General features: G+C 47.0%; 1 non-coding gene across 1 annotated transcript; it reads left to right on the top strand.

Moving 5' to 3' along the window:
- Positions 1 to 19,889: 19,889 nt before the first annotated feature.
- On the top strand, positions 19,890 to 19,962 carry TRNAS-CGA (transfer RNA serine (anticodon CGA)). The gene has a single exon. It is a non-coding gene; the product is annotated as a tRNA-Ser (tRNA).
- Positions 19,963 to 27,728: the final 7,766 nt, after the last annotated feature.

The raw sequence follows: 27,728 nt of genomic DNA, 5'->3' as shown, positions 1-27,728 counted from the left end.
TAAACTCAAAACAGGGCATGGTCGAAACTATGCTGATACCCCGCAGCCGAAAACCTAATAGCCCTTAAGCGTGCAAAGGCAAATGGCAGGCGTGTTCGACGCATCTCCAAGCGAGAAAGTTGGTCAACATTCCTTTCTTCTGTGAACTCTTATTCTGATGCACACAAAATTCAGCACAGGATAAGAGCCCTCGAAGGATATAGCACAATCCCAACGCCCCTTGTCAGCTCCAGTGGTGACTCTCTTGAACATCAAGCGGACACACTAGGGCAACACTTTGAATACATATTCAGCTCAGCACACTATACAGATTCCTTCTTTGCGGCACAAGGCAAGAGAGGAAAGGAAGCACATACATGATAAAAGACCATCTACAGGGGGATGCAATAGCCCATTCACCATGCAGGAGCTGAAGATTGCACTAGACACACGTGGTAACAGAGCACCAGGTCCTGACAGGATCACACATGGAATGCTGAGGCGCCTGCATGTGGACCCTCTTGAAACCCTACTCTGCCTGTATAATAAAGTATGGGCCAGAGGACGCTTTCCTAAAGCATGGAAGGAAGCGGTCATCATCCCAGTACGAAAACCCGGAAAAGAACCCACACTTGCTGCTAGTTATCGGCCTATCGCACTAACCAGCTGTTTATGCAAGCTTTTTGAGAAAATGGTAAATCGTCGCCTCCTCCTTTTCTTTGAATACAATGATCTCCTTCATTAAAATCAAGCTGGTTTTATAGCTGGGCGGTCGACAGCTGATCAGCTGATTGCCTTTGAGTCTTATGCAAGGGATGATTTTGTACATAAACAACATTGTTTTTCTGTCTTTATCGATCTTGAAAAAGCATATGATACCACTTGGCGCTGTGGTATCATCCGCGACCTCTTCTCTCTTGGCATCACAGGAAACATGTTGAACACAATTCGAAGTTACTTGTCTGAACTGACCTTCAAAATTCGTGTTGGCAATGCATATTCAAAGCAGTACATACAGGAAAATGGTGTCCCTCAAGGCGGTGTTCTCAGTTGCACACTTTTGATAGTCAAAATAAACTCTTTAAAAAGCTTTCTGCCGAAAACTATTTCCTGTTCTGTATATGTTGATGACGTCCAGATAAGCTTCAAATCTTGCAGCCTGGCCATCTGTGAACGACAGATTCAGCTATGTGTAAACAGATTGTCCAGGTGGGCTGATGACAATGGGATTAAATTTAACTCTGAAAAGAATGTTTGTGTACTTTTCTCTAAGAAGCGTGGCATCAGGTCTGACCCCAACATTACACTGAATGGTCAGAGCCTTGCCTTTAAAAAGGAACATAAAAAGGAACATATCAGTGCTCCATGTTTTATTGAATGTCCAAGACTTGAAGAGCATAGCAGACATCACTTTCTCTAAACATACATGAAACAAATACCCCCACATCCATCCATCTTCCTTGGGGATCATCCAATGTTCCCTTTAGAAAGACTTTAAATATTCATTAAAAGTAGGCTTCTTATATGGGATCATTTATCAACATGGGCGTCAGCCCGTTTCTTTTAAATAAATAGCTTTCTTTTAAAGAAATTGTTGCTGATGTAGCTTATCCTTTTAACACGTACATCTCTCCCCTTCAGCTTTACTCAGACCACTAAACACCGGAATTCACTCTTTTTAGGCCCTATACACCACTGCTTTTAGACTATACACTCCGAAAAATCTTTTAGGCCCTATGCACCACCGTTTCTTTAAGTACATCATTAAACACTTTACCTCGGACATTTTATTAACTTCAGTTGTCACTTCACCTTGTGTTTTGGCGCTCTTTGGCCAAAGATGCCCTTGCGCCAAAAAAAAAACAGTCCATCATCATCATTGATTTCCAATCCAGGCCTGATTGAGTTTCAAGAAAGTCCCTGTTCGCTTTTAGCATTTTCGTCTATAAATCGCTTCGTGGAACATTCTTGAATCCTTCTTAACGTTAATTATCAGTTGTATAAATTATTGTCTTATCATGAGATTTTGCGGCCAATTACTGCACCAGGGTGGCCAACTCCTGTTCTGGTGAAGGAGTGCGTTTCCGGAGGTGTTCACAGGCATCAGGTCGCACCCCAAGCCTGTTTATGTTTATGCAATTCCATCGACACGCGTTTTTTTTTTCTTTTTAATACGGTGGAGAATTACGCGGCACCGGGAATTGAACCCCGGTCCTCTCGCATGCGAGGCGGATGTTCTAGTGCTACGCCACCGCTGCACCCTCGTTGCCATGTCTTTAGCACAGAACCGGGTTAAGTGGAGAAATATGGGAGAGGCCTTCGCCGTGCAGGGTATAGTCAGGCTGATGATGATGAAGAAATAGGTGAGACGTTAATGTACATTGTCCTGCAACTTCACATGTTTTGCATTTTTAATTATCCAGGGAAATGCAAAACAGTCTTATATTGTTCCATTCATGAAGTCACCTAAATGATCAATGCGGTTTAAACACATACATACATGAATTCATATATGAACTTTATTGCGAAAATTATGCATCCAGTAAATAGCAGATACCCGCAATGCGCAAGTGCTTGTGGGCGGCCCACGGCAGTCACAGCGGTATACATTCAATTTAAAACGCTGATAGTACATAGTTGTCAGTCAATGCATAAATATAAGAAAGCTGGTACAATACATACATAGTTTTCTTAGTACTATCAATGGATAAAAAGCAAAGACACTGAAACCTATAGTCAATAAACGTAACAAAATTAGGAAGAAAAAGAATAGAAATAACAAAGAAGCCTATTAATATTGTAAAAGAAGGCTAGGTCGAGACGGCGAGGCGGTGACGGCAAGGACAGCGAAGCTTTGTCTAACGTTTTAATCTGATCACGAACCCAGGCGCGGGCCGGAGCCGGCGCCGCGGGACGATGATGATGGTATGTACAAATAAAACAAGACGACCATGGCATGTACAAATGAGAGAAAGTCCACAGAAGGCTCGCACAATCTGCCCGGGGGGTCGGAAGCGGCAAGCCTGGCCGCTTCTAACTAACCGATATACCGCGGCGCACAAACGGTTTCAAGCGAGAAACATGAGCAGTTTCAGTTCCACGGTGGCGTCGATCGGCTGGGGGATCAACAGGCGTGACTTTGTGGTTAACGGGAGAAGTTTGGCTGATGATCTCGCAGGGAGCAAGGTAGCGGTGGTGGAATTTGTCACTAAGGCCAAGGGTGCGCATGTGTATAAAGCAGTACTTCGTCAGCGGGCGATAAGAGACCACGCGATGCGTAGAATCGGAGCGACTCTTGCGGTCTTCCAGGCACGCTGCTGTGTTGAGGCGGGCAAGATCACTGTATCTGGCCACACGAGATAAGAACTGGGTAGGTACTGATGTGGAGTAGTCGGGCGTAGAGAAGAAGAGAGCGTCGAGAATTGTAGTGGGAGGACGGCCATAAACGAGGAAAAATGGAGAGTAACCGGTAGTCTGCTGTACTGCTGTGTTATAGGCGAAAGTGACGAATGGTAGAATAGTGTCCCAATTTCGGTGATCCGATGTGATGTACATGGAGATCATATCCGATAAGGTGCGGTGAAATCACTCAGTCAGCCCGTTAGTCTGGGGATGGTAGCTTGAGGTTGTCTACTTATGAAGGGTGGATGACGCGTAAAGAACTTCGGCAATGACTGTCGATACGAAGGCCGTCCCGCGGTCACTTAGGAGCACCCGAGGAGCGCCATCACACAATACAGTTGATCGCAAAAATAAATTTCCTACTTCTTGAGCGGAGCCGTTCGGTACAGGTGCTGTCTCAGCGTAGCGTGCAAGGTAGTCGACAGCTGTTATAATCCAGTGGTTAACCCCATCGGAGAGAGGTGGGGGACCATATAAGTCGATGCTGGCTACGTCGAATGGCATGGCAGGACAGGGAACAGGTTGTAGAAGGCCAGCGGGCGAAGACGCCGGCCGTTTGCAACGTTGGACAGAGGGCAGGATGCGACGTATTTGGCAACGCTGGAAGATAGGCTAGGCCAAACGAATCGTTTTTTCACGCTGTCGCAGGTTTTGTCAACACCAATGTGACCTGCAGTAGCGTCATCGAGGAGAGCCGCCAGTATACGTGGGCGAAGCAACGCGGCACGACTGGGATTCAGCGAGTTCCATCAGGGCAAAACACGAGGTGAAGTAGGATGCCATCTTCGGGCTTGAAATTGCGAAGCTGTCGGCTAAGCCGAGCATTGGGTGGGTCCGAAGCGCCAATAAGGCGGTCGATGATGGGACGGCAGTAGGCATCGACTAATTACAGTGAGCGGAAAGCGTGTTTGTTCTCAGAGTCGTCAAATGAAACGGTTGTGATATACGTCGGGGAAAGAGATGGTCGGCTGTGGTCATATGTGGAAATGCATTGGGAAGAAAAACAGCAAGCCGATTCCGAAAGTGGACAGCGAGAAAGAGCGTCGGCGTCTTGGTGATGGCGACCCGATTTATAAGTGGCGTCCAAAATGGTATTCTTGCAGGCGTAGAATCCAACGGCCAAGTCGGCCTGTCAAATTTTTGAGCGAAGACAACCAGCAAATAGCATGGTGATCGGTCACAACAGTGAATTGCCGACCGTATAGGTAAAGGCGAAATTTTTGCACATCCCAGACGACGGCAAGGCACTCCTGCTCGGTAATGATGTATTTTTTCTCAGCTGGAGTCAGAGTCCGACTGGCAAAGGCAATCAATTTCTTACGCGAAGTTGCATCGTGCTGCAGAAGTACAGCGCCAAGACCGAGACCACTGACATCAGTGTGCAGGATTATTGGAGCGCTGTCACTGAAGTGGCCAAGAACAGGGTCTGATATGAGGGCGTGCTCCAGGTTATTAAAAGCAGTTTCGCACTGTTCAGTCCACACGAAAGGCTGCGTGCTTTAAAAAGTTCATGAAGTGGAGCAGCTGTAGTTGCCAATTGCCTTACAAAACGCCGGAAATAAGACGCCAGGCCGCGAAAACTGCGCAATTCTGTAGTCTGTTGTGGACGAGCAAAGTTCAAGACGGTGATGATTTTTTCAGGGTATGGACGAATGCCGTCATGACTGACTAGATGTCGCAATATTTTTATTTCCTTCTGTGGAAAGTGGCACTTGGTGTTGACCTGAAGGCCCGCTGAAGACACGTGAGGACCTCATTCAGGCGCATAAGATGGTCGTTAAATGTTGACGAAAAGATGACAATGTCATCCAAGTAACGTAAACAGGTTCTCCATTTTAGGCCACGAAGCTCAGTGTCGATTATTATTTCAAATGTCGCTGGTGCGTTACAAGGTCCGAAGCATAACATTAAATTCGAGAAGGCCATCGGGAGTTGCGAAAGCGGTTTTTTCTTTATCGTCCTCGTGCATAGGTATTTGCCAATAACCTGAGCGGAGGTCCAAAGTCAAGAAATATTCGGCGCCTTGGAGAGAGTCATGGGCGTAATCAAATCTTGGCATTGGGTATACATCTTTGCAGGTAATTTTGTTGAGTGCGCGGTACTCAACACAAAAGCGTACCAAGCCGTCCATTTTTTTAACTAAAACTACTGGGGAGGACCATGGGCTTGTCGAGGAACGAATAATATTGCGATGGAGCATGTCATTTACATTTTATTCAGGTACTTTTCGCTCAAAGAGGGAAATCCGATAAGGCCGTCGGCGAACGATAGATTTACATTCAGTAATGATGCGATGGTGCGCAACACTAGTCCGTCCCAGTGGTGGGGAAGTGGCATCAAAAATGGCTTGGTGGTGTCGAAGCAATGCCGGCAGTTTATGGCGTTGGTTCGGCGTGAAGTTAGGAATAATAGTCTTTGTGAGAACAGAGAGAGACGTCTGGCGAAACACGGTGCTGAGGCAGAGGGGCGGTGAGCACCTACAAGGACAAAGGTTGAACATCCACCATGCAGGGGAGAGAAGTTCCTTTTGGGAGCACGAGGGATTCACGTGAAGTGTTAGTGGCTGCTACTGTCGCTGAGCCGTTGCAGAACCTCACAAGACTAGACGTAAAGGCGATACCGCGTGCAAGATGATAAGATGTTGCGATGAGTACGTCCCCGTCAGTGATGTGGTCAGAAACAACTGTAAGCAGTTTTTCGCCCTGAGGATGCAAAACAGTATCAGCAGCGGCAACGAGGGGATGATGTCGTTCAGAAACTTTAGATGAAAAATCGCTGTCTATCATATGGATAATATGGTCGCCACAAGAAAAATCCCATCCAAAAATGATCAGATGCGCACAAGGTGAGAGCACAGCAAACTGCACATGATGGCGGACGCCATCAATAACAACTCGTACGGTGCACTACGCTGAAGGGCGCAAAGGGACGCTACTGGCTCCCCTGTGTTCCGGCCCTGATATGGTGTCGTGACGTTTCGCAAAAGGGCGATCAGGAGGACTTGTAGTAAGTTCGCAGAATGCAGTTTGACCTCTGGAAACTGCAACGCTTAGTTTTCCGGATGGCGGATAGGGAGAGTTGTTGCGGGTCGGAGAGGAGGAACTAAGCGGCGGTATGGGGATAGGGACCGGCGTCGGAATGCATGGGTTCCACGATGCTCAGACGAGGATTCTGGAGGTGGGGATGATGTTCGAGGTGGGCTTAGAATACACCGGCGTTGATAATATGACGTTTAAGGCATGTCACTTTCGAAGGTGTCGTAACCACGGCGTTCGTTCTGGAGGCGGCGACGACAGAAGCGGGATATATGTCCTCTAATACCACAGTAATAGCAAACTGGTCGGGAGGGGCGCCAAGGTGCGTCATAGGTAGGTGCAGGTTGAGCCGTCATTATTGCATTGACGTGATTGTAGGTTGGTGCCTGTCGGGGAGGGGGAACCAAAGGATGGGGGGAGGCTGCGACGGGCGCGTAAGTCGGTAATGGGCGGGGTGCAGGAAGGTCAGATGCCATAGGTTGGGTGATTGTTGCCAGCTCTTCTTTGATGATGCTACGGAGACCGGCGTCATTAGAAGTTACGGAAGAATGATTGCACCCGTGTCGACAGATAGGCTTGAGGGCCTGGAGCTCCTCGCGGATGATGGCTCGAATCATTGCCCGCAGATCAAGGTCAGCAGAGGTCGGACCAGTTGCGAAGCCGGGCTGTAATCGAGAGGACTGCAGCTGGTCGATGCGTTGGCAGGTCGTAGTAATGGAATCAACAGCTGAAAGATGTTGAGCAACTAGGCTGGTATAAGGCATAGAATTGATTCCTTTTAGATGTGGTGTACTCGTTCAGTTTCCGCCATGGTGGGACTAATATACCGGCAGAGTGCAAGTATGGCCTCTATGTAAGACGCATATGACTCATCAGGACCTTGAAGACGGGATGCGAGCTTAGTCTTCGAGATCTCAATCCGAACTGCCGGGCCGGCGAAGTACTGTCGGAACTGCTGTTTAAATGTGGGCCAGTTGTGTGGGGCTCGCGGTTTATGAACAAATTCCTAGCGACCTCAATAAGGTAGAAAGAAACGTTGAGAAATTTCAGAGCATCGTCCCACCGGTTGTAGGCACTGCAGCATTCGTAGGTGTCAAGCCAGTCATCGACGTCTTCATCGCGACGACCAGCGAACAGCGGCGGGTCGCGCTGTTGTGTGGGCACAGTCGGAGGGGGTGGTGCAGCCGAGGTAGAGGGTCCGGCCGGTTCGTGGGTACTGTCGGTAGACATAGCGATGGTGGCAGTTGCCAAACGGCGACCGGAACGTAGCTCCAGCAAGAGGCAGGGCCCAAGGCAGCAAGGGGATGAAATTTCACCGCCACCACTTGTAAAAGAAGGCTAGGTCGAGACGGCAAGGCCGTGACGGTAAGGAAAACGAAGCCTTGTCTAGCGTTTTAGCCCGATCACGAACCAAGGCGCGAGCCGGAGCCGGCGCCGCGGGACGATGATGATGGCATGTACAAATGAAAGAAGATGATCATGGCATGTACAAATGAAAGAAGGTCTACAGAACATAGAGTTTCTTACTCTTACCTAGAGGGAAAGCTGTGCTGCCGTCTATGGGAGTTTACATGGAGTTTCCAGACGGCCAGTTCAGCCACCTTGGGCGCTCAAAGCATCATGAGCCGGAGAGCTACCGAGTGCAGAACTACAACTTTTGGCCAAAACTAATGCGAAGATAAACGTTGTTCTACCGTAAATAGTGCCCTTAGATTGAATATTGTGATAATAAATTGCAAAAAGAGAGAGAAACAGCATGTCAGTGAGAAATATATCCAATATAAGCGATGGCTTTTTCTTCTATTGGTTTAGTTTTGAGCAGCACAAATACCAATATTTCGCACTTAATAGGCAAACTTTGAAACATAAAAACGTTATGAAAATATTTATGGTCATGCAATCACTTAAAGATTTTAGTGGCATTTTGTGAAACAGTAACCATTTATTGGCGACATCTGCTTTTGCGCCTTCGCTACTATGGCTTTCGCGGTCTATGTACGCACCTTCAGATGATGATGATGACGAAAAAGAAACCTCGCAGTAACGCCACTCCACGTACCCGAGAAAAACCGACTGTCCCGCAACAAGTAGCACGCCGGCCCATGATTCTTAGCGCGCCCATGGTGGCTGAAGTGCAGCGCCCTCAGCTTTCCCTCTAGTTAGTGTAAGGAACTCTATGCCACAGAAGGCTCACAATATCATTCTTCGCGACCTACAATCCACGCCTTCAGTGAATATTTTCTAGTCTTCATAGAATCACAGCCCAATAAATATTCTGGTTGTTTGTTAAAAAGTAAGGAACATAAAACTGCCGTCTATTTTTGCCATAATTTGTGTAAACCCTTTGAACATTATAATGCGCTATGTCCCTAAGGGACTGATTTTTTAGCTGGCTGTTTGAACTGGTTTGAAAAGTAATTTCTTGGAACTACCACCAGCACGTACACGTCATGCATGGGACTAAGACCTGCTTCAACCATTCTGGTGTTGTAGTCAGAATTCTCATAAGCAGTTCCATACAGTATATTGGTTGGTTGGTTTGTGGGGTTTAACGTCCCAAAGCAACTCAGGCTATGAGAGACGACTCCGGAATTTTCGACCACCTGGGGTTCTTTAACGTGCACTGAGATCGCACAGCACACGGGCGCCTTGCTTTTCGCCTCCATCGAAAAGTGGCCGCCGAGGCCGGTATTTGATTCCGCGTCCTTGGGAACAGTAGTCGAACGCCGTAACCACTGCGCCACCACGGCGGGGTCCATAAAGTATATTAGTATATTAGTGGAGATTCTGCAAAACAACGTATATTAGTGGAGGTTCTGCACAACAACGTATATTAGTAGAGATTCTGCACAACAACGTATCAACCCTCGTAATCTTACAGGGGCACACGAACCATAAACAGAAATGTCGTATTTATGAATGGATTTCCCAAAGGTCTATAGACATACAGACGCAACTTTACAGGTGCAGTGTATTTTATACGATACAGCTGCACAGAGAGGGAACATAGTCGTTTTAATAAGTGTTCAATTTCAGAAGACCAACACATATTAGAACCGACATACAGGCAGAGATATTTAACACTGTTCGAGTAGGGCAGCAGCGAACAGTCACAATTGGCACAGTCACTACTGTGCAAAAGAATTGACGCGGCAAGATCAACATTCTTGTGCGGATCTCGGAAACATATTCAAGCAGTTGCCTTTTTGTTTATGTTTTGTATATTTGATTTCGGCTGGTAGGTTGGTTTCTTTGTGGGGGTTAACGTCCCAAAGCGACTCAGGCTATGAGAGACGCCGTTGTGGTGGCCTCCGGAAATTTCGACCACCTGGAGTTCTTTAACGTGCACAGACATCGCACAACACACGGACTCCGCTCCGTTTCGCCTACATCGAAACGTGGCCGCCGAGGCTGGGATTCAATCCCGCTTCCTTGGGCACTGTACTTCGGTGCCGTAACCACTGCGCCACCCCGGCGGGGCGTATTTGATTTCCATAAAACCGTTCTACTATTTTTTTTTGACATCGTACTGAAGTGTTTTCACTGCTTCGGGGCTTGATTTATGAGATTACTAACAACGGATCATCAGCATACTGAACTAACCTTGCATTTAATTTTAAGTCAACCGTACTATTTACATAAATATAAACAAGAAGTGTTCCAAAACAGAACCTTGTGGTTCGCCGCAGTGAATATTGCAAAAGGTACTAAATAATTCTTTCATTTTTACGACTTGTTTACTGTTAGACAGGCAGCTTGCAAAACATTTTTGTTATGAACCACGGAATCCAACACTTTCCAATTTTTTTAACAAAACTGTTTACTGTATCGAATGTTCTCGATAAATAAAAAAAATCACCCACAAACACAAATTGTCGCCCAAATTACCATTGATAAAATCGCAGCAGTTTTCTACAAGCTCAACTGTACCAACATTACTACGAAAACCATAATGTGTAGTACTCAAACTTAAATACTTTTCACAAAATGATGTCATATATTGGTGCACAATTTATTCCTTCAGGATGCTAATGACCCGCAGTATGGCAATCGGTCTGTACTTGGTTGAATCCGACTTTTTCCCGATTTGTAATTTGGTCTTAAATCGGTCTTAAAACTGAGATCTTAAGACCTAGCAGTATATCTCCTGTTTTAAAATTACTGTTTAGTATATGTAAAAGTACTTCTTTAAGAATGGAGCAATCGCTCCGCAAATCACTCAATGTAATCGTATCGTATCCTGGTGGTTTGCTGTCTGGTAGCGTCCGAATAAGGTTCCACAACTCTTCGTCATTAACAGGCGGAAATGCTGCAGAATTTATCATTTTCTTGCCTTGGTAGGGTATGGTAGAATCATTAGTTCGCGTTTTCGACTTCCTAATGGATGGTAAAAACGCGTCAATAAAAAAATTCGCAATGATCGCAGAATCCACTTCTCCGAAAGTACAACGCAACTTCTGATCCAAATTAGATTTTTTCTGTCTACCTAATAACCCTTTTATTAGACTCCAGGTGTTCCTTTTATTCCTGCTACACCTAGAAAATTCTGAAAAAAGATATTGCTTTTTGCTATTCTCAGTGCAGCAGTAAGTTTATTACGATGTGCCCTATATATTCTCTCTCAAGGCTTGATTCCCGACATCTTGTTTATACGCACTCCAAAGTTGGTCTTTTTGATGAGATAGTTTCGTATATCATTCGTTATCCATTTCTTTTCAGAATTCCTTAACCTGATTTTAACCTCCTTTGTGGAACTAGCATACAGCTCATCACATTTAGCTACTAAAGAGTTATAAGCATCAACGTGACTGAGTTAACAGTATCTTCCATTTAAAAGTTTGAACGAGGTTGTCCAAACACTTGTTATCGATCATTTTTATCGCTCGAACATTCTGACTTGACGTTTCCCTATCGTGTTTGAGCACGCAAAGAACTCTGAAATAGTAATCCGCCACCTTTCATCGTATTACTGCAGCAGTCTAGTTCCCATTACCTCTTCTCTGGTATAACTACGAATCATATTCTCTGTTCCGTATGAGGCAAATAACTCTTAATAGAACCTAACACCAGGCTTCCTTGTTTCTGAAATGTCAATATTAAGGTCTCCAGATATGATCAGAATAATTTGCTTGTGTCGATTTAACAATTCTGTAAGTTCAGAAAAAAATTTCTTGAGTATTGAGTTAGGAAGGCGATATATTGTCAGAACGAAAAATATCTCATCTTTGGAAGTGAGCGAAAGGGCCACGATCTCCACCGTAGTAAAAATACATGCTACTCTTTCAACGTGCTAACATTCTTTAAGAAATACTAATACACCACCACCCCTACCAGAGTCGCGACAAGAAGATTGAAAATCCGGAAGAATAAACGTGTCAGACCCTTACTGGTAAACATTAGTTTCAGTCAGAATCACAATGTCAAGGTACCTAGCTAAATCAGACAAGTAGACATTTAATAAATTCCTATGCTTCTTGATGCTGCTCATATTGATATGGAAAAGATCAGCTGTATTCAAGTCGGCAAAAGAATCGAAGTCATCAGTCATGGCTATTCGAGCTTATCAATATCACATACGCTTCGAATTCTTACAGCTCCAGTGCCCTCAGCGTTCCTCCTAAAAATGTTCCCATTTTTTAGCCATACAAATTTGTATAACTTTTCTTCGCTTCCCGTTTAGTTTCCCACAGCAACTTCTTTGTCTGAGCAGTTAGATTTTCATTAATGTACACATATTCATCCTTCAGTGCGTAGCGTTTTTTATCCACAGTTCACGAGCAGTATGTGAAGTAAATTTCACTAGCAAAGCCGGCATCCTGTTCTTTTGGGCATGTAGTCGGTGCGCAACCTCCACGAATATAACGGTGGTCTCTGGAATCTCCAACCCAGCAGCCAGTGACTTCAATGTAACCTCAAGGTCCTTATTTTGCTCTGGTTTGAGATCATTGATTTCTGTATTGTTACGCCTTGAGTAGGCTTCCACGTTATTCAAGGCTGTGCTAAAATATCTAAGCGTATTAGCGGGCTCCGCAAGAGCACCCGCCAATTCTCCTGACCTCTATTTTAATGCAGACACCTCAGCAGAATGCGAAGCCACTGAAACCTTCATTTCTTCCTATCTTGAAGCGAGAAGTTTCATAGAAGCGTGAATTAAGGTAATGACCTCTCCTACCTTCTCAAAGTGTTCAAGCACCGAATCACTCTTCAGGCTTTGAGACTGTGAAACGTTTTCTAGCTTATCAACTCTGGAACTGACTTTCGAAACATTCCCTTCTAATGAACGGATAGCTTTCATCGGCTGATTCAGCGTTGGTTGCTTTTCTTCATCCTCACTATCTCTACCTGAATTTTCTATATCGCGCTATGTTCAGACTTCGACGACATACATGTCTGCACACCCAACCCGATGTTTCAGAGTTTTCAAGGGTTGCTTCGCAACCCCAGAGCACTTGCCAGAGTGATAATAATTGTTACAGTCACTGTACTTCAGACCATTGTCATCAGGCACTAGTTTTGTACAAACACAACAAAAACCAACAGTTTAGAAGACATGGCAGAAAAAGCACTTGTACCATGCACATGCGAACAGAACACGCTAAGAGTACGCTTATCGCAGTCAGACAAAGTGATAAAATTCAATCAATTTGGTAGTTGCAAACTTAAACTGCTAACCCAGAAAAGAGCATCGGGGTTACCATCTCGTTCCGCACACCGTCGGACTGTGATACATCGAACATCCGAGGCTTCTTAAGTTGCCTTGGTCCGTCACCGCCCTCCTTGATAACGGTGGTACCACGTGACGATAATAATATCAGTGATCGCGTCCTGGTTTGCGCACAGTTTAAAAATTTCGTTCTGGGACAAATTTGAACTTCTTTCCATTAAGTTATAGCGATGAGTCTCAAAAGTGTATTACAAAAAAAAAACACTTTCGCAAAAGGCCTTCAGCACTATAGCTAACAAGCAAAATATTAGCCAGACAAATTACTGTCGTCGCTTTTAGAGACTGGGGCGTTTCGCAGGGAATGATTATGTGCGATGTACCTTCAAATTACCCCAAAATTATTCAATGCTATGGATATAATCGGTTCCAGGTGGTACCGATGGGGAAGCCTTAGGACAGCCTGTGTTACCTGAAAAAAACGAAAACTACAAGGGTAAAACAATACACGAGAGCGTTCAGTGCAGCCCGCGCCCGCGCCCCATGGAACGGGGGATCAAGTCTGTTGAGCGGGGAGCGGGCACAGGTAAAGGGGGCTGAGCGCAGTCACGGCACAGTGCGGCGCGTCGTCAGGTTCCTCAGAGATCATAAGAGATGCGATTGGTTGGATACTTCCGAGGCATTCGCTATGGCGCAAAGCAGTAGGGGAGTTAAATGGGTTAGAGACCCATAAAATGGAAAGGCCAGCGGAAATAGCGAGACCTGCGTAGGGAAATGGAAGGCACTTGCGGTGCAGGACAGTATGGGCTGGTGTGAACAGAACGTTGTCATCGGTAATAGAGGCACAAGCGACACGAACAAGCACTGAAGAGCAGGGAGGAAGGTCAATATCTTCGGCGACAAGGGCTTTAGCACAGGAATTTGATTGATCAGCGTCTGGTAAGGCATCGGGCACAGTCGAGAACCCCACTTCAGCTCGAGCACAATCGATAATAGCAGCATGACGCGACAGGAAATCCCAGCCTAAAATTACAGCGTGTGAGCAACTTGGCAGCACGACGAACTCAATCGTATAAAGGGAATTCTGCATAACTACTCGAGCGGTGCACGCTGCTAAAGGCTTGATATGCTGAGCGCTGGCATTTCGCAACAAAAGTCTCTCAATTGGCGTCTTCAGTTTCTTTAAATTGCCACATAATTTTGCGTCCATTACCGAAATCGCAGCACTAGAGTCAATTAGAGCCATGACAGCAACACCGTCGATGAAAACTTCAATTAGGTTTGTCGGCGACAGATGAGGACTTGAGAAGTTCGACGGGGTCGCAGTTCTCGCCTCAGGAACTGCGGCCTCTAGTTTTCCTCATGTGAAGCGTTCAGTCGCCGTCGCAACGGAGAGACAGAGCGGCGTCGCGGCGACGGTGAACGGCGGTCTGACATGGCTGAGCGGTCTGGAGAGAAATGAGGGCGGGCTGGAGGCTCAGTAGGCAAGGAATACTGAGGCGTCGGAGACCAGTATGCAGAACCATAAGTAGGTGGTGCCGACACCGGGAGACGGTTGCGGCAATAACGAGAAATTTGTCCAGCAAGCCCGCAAGTGTAACAAATTGGCCGGTTATCCGTCGTGCGCCATGGATTACGTGGTCTTGGTGCCGGTCGCATAAACTGTGCAGGTTCTCGCGAAGGCGCAGGGGGCGGCTGAATGTAGGCAGGTGGCAGTGGAGCATATGTAGGTGGCGGTAGGGCCGCAACAGCCGCATATGTTAACGGTGCTGCAACAGGCATGGATTGAGGGGCTAGAGGAAGAGATTCAACTACCTGTTCTTGAATAATGTGGCGCAAACGCGGAGCTAGGTGTGAGGAAGGGTCTTGATGGCAGGACATAAGGGAGAGCTGTCGAGCTACTTCTTCCTGAATGAAGCTCTTAATTTGTGTCAAGAGCGCAGAATGTTCGCCTGCATCTGTCAGGCCAGCAAGAGAGCAAGAGACTCAGACTGCATGGTGCTCGCGCGAGATATGGCCCTTTGTTTCCGCAGTTCGTCATAACTTTGACATAGTGGGACCACTTCCGCGAGGGTGCGGATATCTCGAGCCGACATCACCTGAAAGGCATCCTCATCCATGGCTTGCAGAATGTGCTTGATCTTCTCGGCCTCTGACATCTGTGCGTTAACGCGCTTGCAAAAGTCGACAACGTCCTCGATATAACTCGTTACATTTTCGCCAACCTGCTGAGACCGAGCACGCAAGCGCGGTTCACCGCGGAGTTTCCTCAGAGCTGGTCGGCCGAAACCTTCAGAGAAGCTGGCTTTAAACGCGGACCATGATGGAATGTCCGCTTCATGGTTTCCAAACCATAGGTTTTCTACGCCGGTGAGATAGAAAATGACGTTGCTTAACATCGTTTCCACGTCTCATTTGTTGTACACGCTCACTCGTTCATAGGATGTGAGCCAGACCTCGACGTCGTGGTCGTCAGTGCCACTGAAGATGGTGGGGTCTCGCTGGTGGAGGGAGCCGGGACAGATAATGGCCGAGCCAACTTGTGCGGCTTGGTGGTTAACGTCCTCAGGCATAGCAGGAGTTGGTAATGTACGGCTGCGGAGTTCCAGGGCGAGAGGATAGATCTTGACCAGCAGCTCCACCAAATGTAAGAATGGGGGGTTTATTCAACAGATCAACAGGACTTGATCAGCAGGACTGGGCAGATCATAGGCGAACACAGCGGCAGCGAACACAGTCAGATCCAGCACGCGCAGCGATTACGATGCCACTGACTGGCATGTTCCTCGTGCACTTCTTCCTCTTCACAGTATATATATATATATATATATATATATATATATATATATATATATATATATATATATATATAAGCAGATCAATTAAGGGGAAATGAGGGTGCTCGTTATAATACATCAAGGAAAGAAGCCAACAGTCGGCGAGGCCAAGGAAAGCGTTGGGGATGGTATCTTTATGTCTTTTTCTTTTTTAATGTTTGCTTAGATAATCACAGAAATTAGTAATGAAATCTGTTTAGGGGAAAGATAATTAAGCACAAAGTAGAAGAAAAAACAACGTGCCGATGGTGGGATCCGAACCCACGACCTCCGAATATCGCGTCCGGTGCTCTACCAACTGAGCTACATCGGCCGCTGTCCCCCCTGCTACTTGCTTGGGTATTTGTGTTGTCTGTATACGAACCTTGAGAGTGTTCACCAGCGCCACCTTCAGCCATAGCGGCGGACGTAGAACGTCCTTTGTTACCGCCAGCGTCACGTAGAACGTGATCAAGAGCGAGGGCGAACGCTGTGCTAGAACCCTCTTACGCTACCTATGGCTTCAAGACTGCCAGAACCGAGACCCCCGTAAGCTACAAGCAGATCAATTAAGGGGAAATGAGGGTGCTCGTTATAATACATCAAGGAAAGAAGCCAACAGTCGGCGAGGCCAAGGAAAGCGTTGGGGATGGTATCTTTATGTCTTTTTCTTTTTTAATGTTTGCTTAGATAATCACAGAAATTAGTAATGAAATCTGTTTAGGGGAAAGATAATTAAGCACAAAGTAGAAGAAAAAACAACGTGCCGATGGTGGGATCCGAACCCACGACCTCCGAATATCGCGTCCGGTGCTCTACCAACTGAGCTACATCGGCCGCTGTCCCCCCTGCTACTTGCTTGGGTATTTGTGTTGTCTGTATACGAACTTTGAGAGTGTTCACCAGCGCCACCTTCAGCCATAGCGGCGGACGTAGAACGTCCTTTGTTACCGCCAGCGTCACGTAGAACGTGATCAAGAGCGAGGGCGAACGCTGTGCTAGAACCCTCTTACGCTACCTATGGCTTCAAGACTGCCAGAACCGAGACCCCCGTAAGCTACAAGCAGATCAATTAAGGGGAAATGAGGGTGCTCGTTATAATACATCAAGGAAAGAAGCCAACAGTCGGCGAGGCCAAGGAAAGCGTTGGGGATGGTATCTTTATGTCTTTTTCTTTTTTAATGTTTGCTTAGATAATCACAGAAATTAGTAATGAAATCTGTTTAGGGGAAAGATAATTAAGCACAAAGTAGAAGAAAAAACAACGTGCCGATGGTGGGATCCGAACCCACGACCTCCGAATATCGCGTCCGGTGCTCTACCAACTGAGCTACATCGGCCGCTGTCCCCCCTGCTACTTGCTTGGGTATTTGTGTTGTCTGTATACGAACCTTGAGAGTGTTCACCAGCGCCACCTTCAGCCATAGCGGCGGACGTAGAACGTCCTTTGTTACCGCCAGCGTCACGTAGAACGTGATCAAGAGCGAGGGCGAACGCTGTGCTAGAACCCTCTTACGCTACCTATGGCTTCAAGACTGCCAGAACCGAGACCCCCGTAAGCTACAAGCAGATCAATTAAGGGGAAATGAGGGTGCTCGTTATAATACATCAAGGAAAGAAGCCAACAGTCGGCGAGGCCAAGGAAAGCGTTGGGGATGGTATCTTTATGTCTTTTTCTTTTTTAATGTTTGCTTAGATAATCACAGAAATTAGTAATGAAATCTGTTTAGGGGAAAGATAATTAAGCACAAAGTAGAAGAAAAAACAACGTGCCGATGGTGGGATCCGAACCCACGACCTCCGAATATCGCGTCCGGTGCTCTACCAACTGAGCTACATCGGCCGCTGTCCCCCCTGCTACTTGCTTGGGTATTTGTGTTGTCTGTATACGAACCTTGAGAGTGTTCACCAGCGCCACCTTCAGCCATAGCGGCGGACGTAGAACGTCCTTTGTTACCGCCAGCGTCACGTAGAACGTGATCAAGAGCGAGGGCGAACGCTGTGCTAGAACCCTCTTACGCTACCTATGGCTTCAAGACTGCCAGAACCGAGACCCCCGTAAGCTACAAGCAGATCAATTAAGGGGAAATGAGGGTGCTCGTTATAATACATCAAGGAAAGAAGCCAACAGTCGGCGAGGCCAAGGAAAGCGTTGGGGATGGTATCTTTATGTCTTTTTCTTTTTTAATGTTTGCTTAGATAATCACAGAAATTAGTAATGAAATCTGTTTAGGGGAAAGATAATTAAGCACAAAGTAGAAGAAAAAACAACGTGCCGATGGTGGGATCCGAACCCACGACCTCCGAATATCGCGTCCGGTGCTCTACCAACTGAGCTACATCGGCCGCTGTCCCCCCTGCTACTTGCTTGGGTATTTGTGTTGTCTGTATACGAACCTTGAGAGTGTTCACCAGCGCCACCTTCAGCCATAGCGGCGGACGTAGAACGTCCTTTGTTACCGCCAGCGTCACGTAGAACGTGATCAAGAGCGAGGGCGAACGCTGTGCTAGAACCCTCTTACGCTACCTATGGCTTCAAGACTGCCAGAACCGAGACCCCCGTAAGCTACAAGCAGATCAATTAAGGGGAAATGAGGGTGCTCGTTATAATACATCAAGGAAAGAAGCCAACAGTCGGCGAGGCCAAGGAAAGCGTTGGGGATGGTATCTTTATGTCTTTTTCTTTTTTAATGTTTGCTTAGATAATCACAGAAATTAGTAATGAAATCTGTTTAGGGGAAAGATAATTAAGCACAAAGTAGAAGAAAAAACAACGTGCCGATGGTGGGATCCGAACCCACGACCTCCGAATATCGCGTCCGGTGCTCTACCAACTGAGCTACATCGGCCGCTGTCCCCCCTGCTACTTGCTTGGGTATTTGTGTTGTCTGTATACGAACCTTGAGAGTGTTCACCAGCGCCACCTTCAGCCATAGCGGCGGACGTAGAACGTCCTTTGTTACCGCCAGCGTCACGTAGAACGTGATCAAGAGCGAGGGCGAACGCTGTGCTAGAACCCTCTTACGCTACCTATGGCTTCAAGACTGCCAGAACCGAGACCCCCGTAAGCTACAAGCAGATCAATTAAGGGGAAATGAGGGTGCTCGTTATAATACATCAAGGAAAGAAGCCAACAGTCGGCGAGGCCAAGGAAAGCGTTGGGGATGGTATCTTTATGTCTTTTTCTTTTTTAATGTTTGCTTAGATAATCACAGAAATTAGTAATGAAATCTGTTTAGGGGAAAGATAATTAAGCACAAAGTAGAAGAAAAAACAACGTGCCGATGGTGGGATCCGAACCCACGACCTCCGAATATCGCGTCCGGTGCTCTACCAACTGAGCTACATCGGCCGCTGTCCCCCCTGCTACTTGCTTGGGTATTTGTGTTGTCTGTATACGAACCTTGAGAGTGTTCACCAGCGCCACCTTCAGCCATAGCGGCGGACGTAGAACGTCCTTTGTTACCGCCAGCGTCACGTAGAACGTGATCAAGAGCGAGGGCGAACGCTGTGCTAGAACCCTCTTACGCTACCTATGGCTTCAAGACTGCCAGAACCGAGACCCCCGTAAGCTACAAGCAGATCAATTAAGGGGAAATGAGGGTGCTCGTTATAATACATCAAGGAAAGAAGCCAACAGTCGGCGAGGCCAAGGAAAGCGTTGGGGATGGTATCTTTATGTCTTTTTCTTTTTTAATGTTTGCTTAGATAATCACAGAAATTAGTAATGAAATCTGTTTAGGGGAAAGATAATTAAGCACAAAGTAGAAGAAAAAACAACGTGCCGATGGTGGGATCCGAACCCACGACCTCCGAATATCGCGTAGGGTTCTAGCACAGCGTTCGCCCTCGCTCTTGATCACGTTCTACGTGACGCTGGCGGTAACAAAGGACGTTCTACGTCCGCCGCTATGGCTGAAGGTGGCGCTGGTGAACACTCTCAAGGTTCGTATACAGACAACACAAATACCCAAGCAAGTAGCAGGGGGGACAGCGGCCGATGTAGCTCAGTTGGTAGAGCACCGGACGCGATATTCGGAGGTCGTGGGTTCGGATCCCACCATCGGCACGTTGTTTTTTCTTCTACTTTGTGCTTAATTATCTTTCCCCTAAACAGATTTCATTACTAATTTCTGTGATTATCTAAGCAAACATTAAAAAGAAAAAGACATAAAGATACCATCCCCAACGCTTTCCTTGGCCTCGCCGACTGTTGGCTTCTTTCCTTGATATATATATATATATATATATATATATATATATACATATACATATATTGTGAAGAGGAAGAAGTGCGCGAGGAACATCCCGTTTGAATTTAACTCTGGCCCATTAGTAACAAGCAAACCATGTCTATATATATATATATATATATATATATATATATATATATATATATATATATATATATATATATATATATACATACATACACAGTCAGGTCCAGCACGCGCAGCGATCACGATGCCACTGACTGGCATGTTCCTCGTGCACTTCTTCCTCTTCACAATATATATATATATATATATATATATATATATATATATATATATATATATATATATATATATGAAGGAAAGAAGCCAACAGTCGGCGAAGCCAAGGAAAGCGTTGGGGATGGTACTTTATGTCTTTTTTTTTAATGTTTACTTGGATAAGCACAGAAATTAGTAATGTAATCTGTTTAGGGGAAAGACAATTAAACAAAATGTAGAAGAAAAAACAATGTGCCGATGGTGGGAACCGAACCCACGACCTCCGAATATCGCGTCCGGTGCTCTTCCAACTGAGCTACATCGGCCGCTGTCCCGCCTGCTACTTGCTTGGGTATTTATGTTGTCTGTATACGAACCTTGAGAGTGTTCACCAGCGCCACCCTCAGCCATAGCGGCGAACGTGGAACGTCCTTTGTTACCGCCAGCGTCATGTAGAACGTGATCAAGAGCGAGGGCGACAGCTGTGCTAGAACCCTCTTACGCTACCTATGGCTTCAAGACTGCCAGAACCGAGACCCCCGTAAGCTACAAGCAGACCAATTAAGGGGAAATGAGGGTACTCGTTATAATACATGAAGGAAAGAAGCCAACAGTCGGCGAGGCCAAGGAAAGCGTTGGGGATGGTACTTTATGTCTTTTTTTAATGTTTACTTGGATAAGCACAGAAATTAGTAATGTAATCTGTTTAGGGGAAAGACAATTAAACACAATGTCGAAGAATAAACAACGTGCCGATGGTGGGAACCGAACCCACGACCTCCGAATATCGCGTCCGGTGCTCTTCCAACTGAGCTACATCGGCCGCTGCCCCCCCTGCTACTTGCTTGGGTATTTATGTTGTCTGTATACGAACCTTGAGAGTGTTCACCAGCGCCACCCTCAGCCATAGCGGCGAACCCCAGCTGGGTGCCAGTCTCCACCAACTCTTTCAGATTCATATCTGAAGCGCGAACCGTCTGGGTGTAGCCTAAACACTGCTTAGCGAACTTCGCCTAAACACTTCCGCGCGGCACTACCTCTTGCTACCGCTCTGCTGCTACACTGTTTACGACCTCTTCGTAAACACTTCCAACTCGTTCACCGTCCTCTGGGCTTGAGTGCACCAAACGTCCTATCGCGGACGCCATAATAATTGTCACCCGTTAATAAATATGGGGTATTATTAACGATGCGCCCTTAACGGTGCGCACACTCCCAGACACCCTTCGAGTGAGTGGGGGGTAGCTGTTCCGGTCGCAAAGGAGATGCCCTCGACCTGCGCGGCAAGCTCAGCCGGAATTCAACTACCTTGTGGTGACCGAAGGGGGTGGTCGTTTGGTGCCCAGCGGTCGCCGGTTCAAACCAGACAAAGGATCGGAGTCAGAAGTAACAAACAAAACGCAATTTATGTACAGCAAGAGACTATACAAAGGACTACACAAGATCACTTGAAATACAACAGACGAGAGGTTCACAGAATACAAACGCTAAGCATGCAATTACACAGGTATCCAATAACATAGAGGCTTTACAACAGATGAAACACGAGAGAGTACATAAACAAACACCAAATTGTTCACCGGGCACTGTTGCAGACCGACGCCTCAAGAGTCACGATGTGGCCGCCATACGAGACGAGCGCCGCTCCCTTGAAAGTCCGTGGGCTTGCCAGCAGCGGGTGATCCCCGGGAGTCCAGCCGAAGCACAGGCGAATACGTCGCAAAACACGGACGAATTGACTGACTGACTGACTCAACAAGCGGCGCGGTCGCTTTAAATAGGGCGCGCCGCGTCTGTTTGTTAACACGCGCCAAAGCTAGCGCGCACACACACATAGCTTCGCTGGTTATAGCTTTCTCTTCTCCTCCCGTCGAGCCGCGCGTCGTCATTGGCTAGGTCCCATAGAAGATGCTCGATTTTTCTGGCGCATTCCAGGCCGATGAACCACCGTCTTCCCCGGGCAAGGGGAAAGAGGGTGACAACAACGCGTACAAAGCTACGCGCTCTCCCGCGCGGGGAAGGGGGCTTTTCTCTACATGCTTTCCACGCGACGCCGTGCGGGCCTCGCGCCGTACCGGCTTGATGAAAATGGGCGCCGATTTCGTGACACCAGGTCACCAGCGCTAGCCCACTCTGCACCTAAGGACGAGGTAATGGACGTCATATCATGAGGGCATCCAAACCGAGAAAGGTACACACAGATTCACACCACCGGGGTGGTGCAGTGGTAAGACGCCCGACTACTGTGCCGGAGTTCCCGGGATCGAATCCCGGCCTCGGCGGCTGCGTTTCGATGGAGGCGAAACGAAGTGGCGTCCGTGTGCTGTGCGATGTCAGCGCACGTTAAAGATCCCCAGGTGGTCGAAATTACTCCGTAGCCCTCCACTACGGCCCCCCTTTCTCTCTATCCACTTTCACTCCCACCTTTATCCTTTCCCTTACGGCGCGGTTCAGGTGTCCACAGAGCAAGTGTGACAGATACTGCGCCTTTCCCTTCCCATGAACCAACCAACCAACCAACCACACTAACGCCTATTGCCAGCACTAGACTAAAATACTTCTAATTAATGCGCCAACTTCATTTGGCAACATAAAAGAAGCTCACAGCGCAACATGCTCAGTAATTGAGGCCACTACAAACCGACGCCATTAAAATGTACTGAAATACGGTATAACATTCAATGAACATTACGAAGACTCATGGTTTCGGGACGGCTAGGGAGCTACAGCATACACGTCATGTGGAGCTGCAGGGGCGAAGAACCTGGCACCCTAAAATTACATCACGTTGTAAGAGAAGGTTTAATCTACACGATGAAGACGGCGTCGAGGTCGGCGAGGAAACGCACGATGATAAATCCAGCACGATGATCTGCACGATCACAATTCCACAGACTGCTTCCTCTTCGTGGTTGTTGTTGTTGTCCAAATAACTTATGGCACATACCCACAGAGGGGGATCGGCCAAGAATTGGATAGCAAAGAATTTTCTTTTTTTTTAATATACTTGCATTAAAAAAATGATTTGAGGGGTAGAATAAAGGAAACAAAACGGGAAATAAGTGAAATATAAAATGAAAAGTGGTAACACTCACGGGAGATTGACACTACAATTGTAGAACAAGTGATGTTTAAATATTTAGCAAGGCAAACGATTTGAGTCCAGTAAAAAATTTTGCATGGCGGTAAACACAGACCTGTGACTGGGCCCAAGGATGGTGGCGCCAAATGATAACAATGTCGGGCTGCTTAAATTAAGGCCAAGCTGTTGCAATGGCCTTTCCATCAACTGTTTTCTCAGCGTAGTAAAGCGCCGGAAAAACAATAAAAAGTGACCTAATGTTTCTTGTCCACCGCAAAACGCGCAGACGGGAGACAGTGCCAAACCAGACCTGTAAAGATAGAAATTTAAAGGGGGGATGCGGCATCGCAGCCTTGTCAGTGAAATCTCAAGTTGCCGTGAATGGCATAATTTTCTATTCCAAGAATAATTTAGATGCAGGTAGTCATCAGATCTTAAAAGATGTCCATTTTTCATATTTAATAGGACGTTTCTTCGAAACCTCGCTGCGGTGATGTACGCGGTGGCCGGAGATAGATAATACGAGGCCATTAAGGGACTCTTTTGCCAAATTGTCAGCATATTCATTTGAAGTCACATTGCTGTGGCCTGGTACCCATACCATATGTACAATTTTCAAAAGTCTAGGGATCAGGGAGACAAAGGTTTTTACTATTGCAGAATCCACCGACGAAGAAAGAGATCAACACAAGGATAGAGAGTCGGAAATTACTGCCACTTTAGAAAAAGAGGAGTCTAATTTCCCTAAAGCGAGTACCACCGCCAGAAACTCCGCCTCAAAAATTGGGGTGAAGTCCGGAAGCCGGACAGAAAAAGACCAGTCTAAATGTGGACAATATATACCCACACCCGCTTTTTCATTACTTTGAGATGCGTCAGTAGCTACAACTAAACTAGCAGAAAGACTTCTTAAATGATCTTCTAATAATCCTTTTAGAATAACGGATGATAATTTTTTAGCATTATTCGGGAATATGTCGTCAAAGACAATATTAATAGATGAACCGATGGTTTGTATGGGTAGAATACTAGGAAAGGAAACATTTAAAGGGTCCAACAAATTTTTGACCATAACAACCTGCGGGGTGTGAAATTTAGACCAACGGACACCGAAAAAGGAGGTCGGTTGACAGCAAAAAATAGACATAGATCGGTGAAACTCTGATTCATATATCCTTAAGTACGTCTGAACGGTTAGAATTTGTAATCTATATATCAAGGGTGGAATCCGGGCTTCAAGATAGAGCATATTGTTGGCAACAAATTTTGGAAGTCCCAAACACAACCGAAGTGCTTCTCGCTCCAACAGAAGAAGCGGTCGAATTTTATAAGTTGCTGATCCAGAAAACAAGACTGAACCGAACTCTAAAATTGGACGCAAATACATAACATAATTCATTAAAAGGATATCTCTCCGCATTCCAGACCTGGGACGACTAATTCGGCGCAACATGCCCACGGCCCGAGCCCCTTTCGTAGCAATATGGTTAATGTGGGGCTGCCATGAAAGATTATCATCATAAGTGACCCCTAAATACTTTAATGATTTAACCTGTGGTATTATTTGCTGCTGATACATTACAGACAGACTTACAGAATATTTTATATTAAATACGAGGACTGCGCTTTTGTTGACATTTAATGTGAGACGCAAGCCACACAACCAATTCTCAATAGAGTTTAGGTACGTTTGCAAGTGGAGGTAAAGGGATTGAATATCCGATGCAGTTGCAAAAAACGCAATATCATCCGCATATACGTAAGTGCGAACGTCATGATTAACTGGTATTGAGCTGAGTAGTATGTTGAAAAGGACTGGTGAAAGGACTGCTCCTTGCGGCACTCCCCTGGCTTGCTTATATCTGCCAGAATGGACGCCATTTAATGCACAGTAAAACTCTCGGTTTTGGAGGAATTCAGATATCCAGGCTACTAAATAATGTGGAAACTGAAGAGATTTTAATTTTTGCAATAGAATGCTATGCTCAACGCTATCATAGGCCTTGGCTATATCTAGCGTTATCAAGGCAGCGTGCATTTTTTGGCGCCGCGCTAAAAGAACTCGACTCTCGAGATCAGCATGCGCATTCCAGATGAAACAGTTTTGACGGAAACCAATTTGGCAAGGGCTGAGGATATTGTTACGGAGCACAGTATATCGAGACGACGACGACGACGTGCTGATGTGAGGTAGTGAAGAAGACGACGCTCAAGCCTAGCTAACTTCGTTCTGTGGTGTGCGGTGTGTGGTGTGCGTCTAAGAGTGAACTAGCGTTTACCGCTGTGTTCTTTCCTTAACATTTGGTGGAGGATTGCTGGAAGTACGTAAGTCGCCAAACCTGGATCTCCGTAGTGGCCGCCAGATTGGTACAATCACTATGCAATCCGACGCGACACCTTCTTCAGCGGCACCATCAGCTCCCACCGTGGTCATGACGCACCCTCGCTATCCAGGCACCTTTTGCGGCACCGACCACATCGACGTAGAAGATTGGCTCGCCATGTACGAGCGGGTCAGCAAGCACAACCGTTGGGACGCGACCCTCATGCTCGCCAACGTAATCTTCTATCTGGCAGGTACGGCGCGCGTCTGGTTCGAGACGCATGAAGACGATATCACATCGTGGGAGATGTGCAAGGAGAAGCTTCGAGACCTATTTGGCAAGCCGATCGGACGCAAGCTTGGCGCACAAAAAGACCTCGCATCCCGTGCCCAGTCTTCGACGGAATCGTACTTGTCATATATCCAAGACATTCTAGCACTATGCCGAAAGGTGGACAGTGCCATGTCCGAAATAGACAAGGTGGGCCACATATTAAAGGGAATTGCAGACGATGTTTATAATCTGTTGCTTTGCAAAGATTGTCCAACGGTCGACTCAGTTATCCAAGTTTGCCGCCAGTTTGAACAAGCAAAACACCGCCGTATTACTCACCGCTTCGAACGCTTGCCAAACACAGCTGCTACGTCCTCGTGCGAAGATAGTCCAACCTTACAGCAGCCATCTCATCCCTCCAACTTGACCAGGATTGTTCGTCGAGAGATAGAGGCTATGACACCCGTTGCGTTCGCTCCTCAACCAGCGGATGCTGCTATAGCCTTAATCCAATCTGTCGTTCGCCAGGAGTTCGCAAATGTGGGCCTCAACGCGAACGTGGGCTTCAACTCCGGCCAACCTTCCGCACAGCCCTCGCTCCGACCTAATGTTCCTGTCGTAGCTGCTGCGGCTCCTACCACTCCCTTTCAGACGCGGTACCGCTACCGCTACCGCAACCCGGACGAATGGCGAACCTCGGATGACCGACCAATCTGCTTCAGCTGCTCACGTGTCGGCCACATTTCCCGCCATTGCCGCAGCCGTTGGGTTCCGCCACCTCGACCTCGCTACTATTCTGATCGCAGCGCCGAATATGTTCCACACCCAGCTTATGTCCGTGATACGCGCACTCGTGACTTTAACTCGCCAGCCCCGCGTATGCCCAGCCGCTCGCCGTCTCCTCAGACCCGGAGGTCCCGCTCGCCCAATTCTCGTCGTTCCACATCTCCCCACTTCTCCGGCTCTCATCCGGAAAACTAACCAATGCAGCTCCCGGAGGTGGCGCTGCATTGACGACCCGGCCCGAAAATCCTCTGCTGACCCTCGCTCATCGCCGCAACCTTCTAGACATCTATGTGGATGGTGCCCCTGTTACTGCTCTCATTGACACTGGTGCACAAATTTCAGTCCTCAGCTCATCCTTTCGCCGCCGTCTCAAAAAGGTTGTCACACCCGCCGCTTCATCCGCCGTTTGTGTTGCCGATGGAAGCGTCGCTGCCGTGGTTGGACTGTGCACTGCGCGCGTGAGTATTTCCGGCCGCACTACCCCTGTCCTCTTCACTGTTATCGACTGCTGCCCTCACGACGTGATCCTCGGCATCGACTTTTTAACGGCCCATTCTGCCCTGATCGATTGTTCAACTGGTCTTCTTCGCTCAAACCTGCCCTACTGCTCCGAAAACACCTATGTCAAGCCCCGCCTCCGATCCGCCGAATTTGTTCGCCTACCACCCGAAGCTGCTATTTATGCCCCGCTGGCCCCGATCCCCGCAGTTCCTGACGGCACATACGTCACTTGCCCAATTACCGATGTTGTTCTCCGTCACAACGTCATACTTCCCCATACCGTCGTGACTGTCACTGCTAACCGCACCTATCTTCCCGTACTGAACTTCAGCCGTTCGACTCAAGTTTTACCCCATGGTATCGCACTCGCTGATCTGTTTCCTTTGGCGGACTG

Source organism: Amblyomma maculatum, chromosome 3 (assembly GCF_055883805.1).
Source record: "Amblyomma maculatum isolate TAMU_Amacu chromosome 3, ASM5588380v1, whole genome shotgun sequence".
NCBI lineage: Eukaryota > Metazoa > Arthropoda > Arachnida > Ixodida > Ixodidae > Amblyomma > Amblyomma maculatum.
This window is presented reverse-complemented; position numbering and strand designations above follow the sequence as displayed.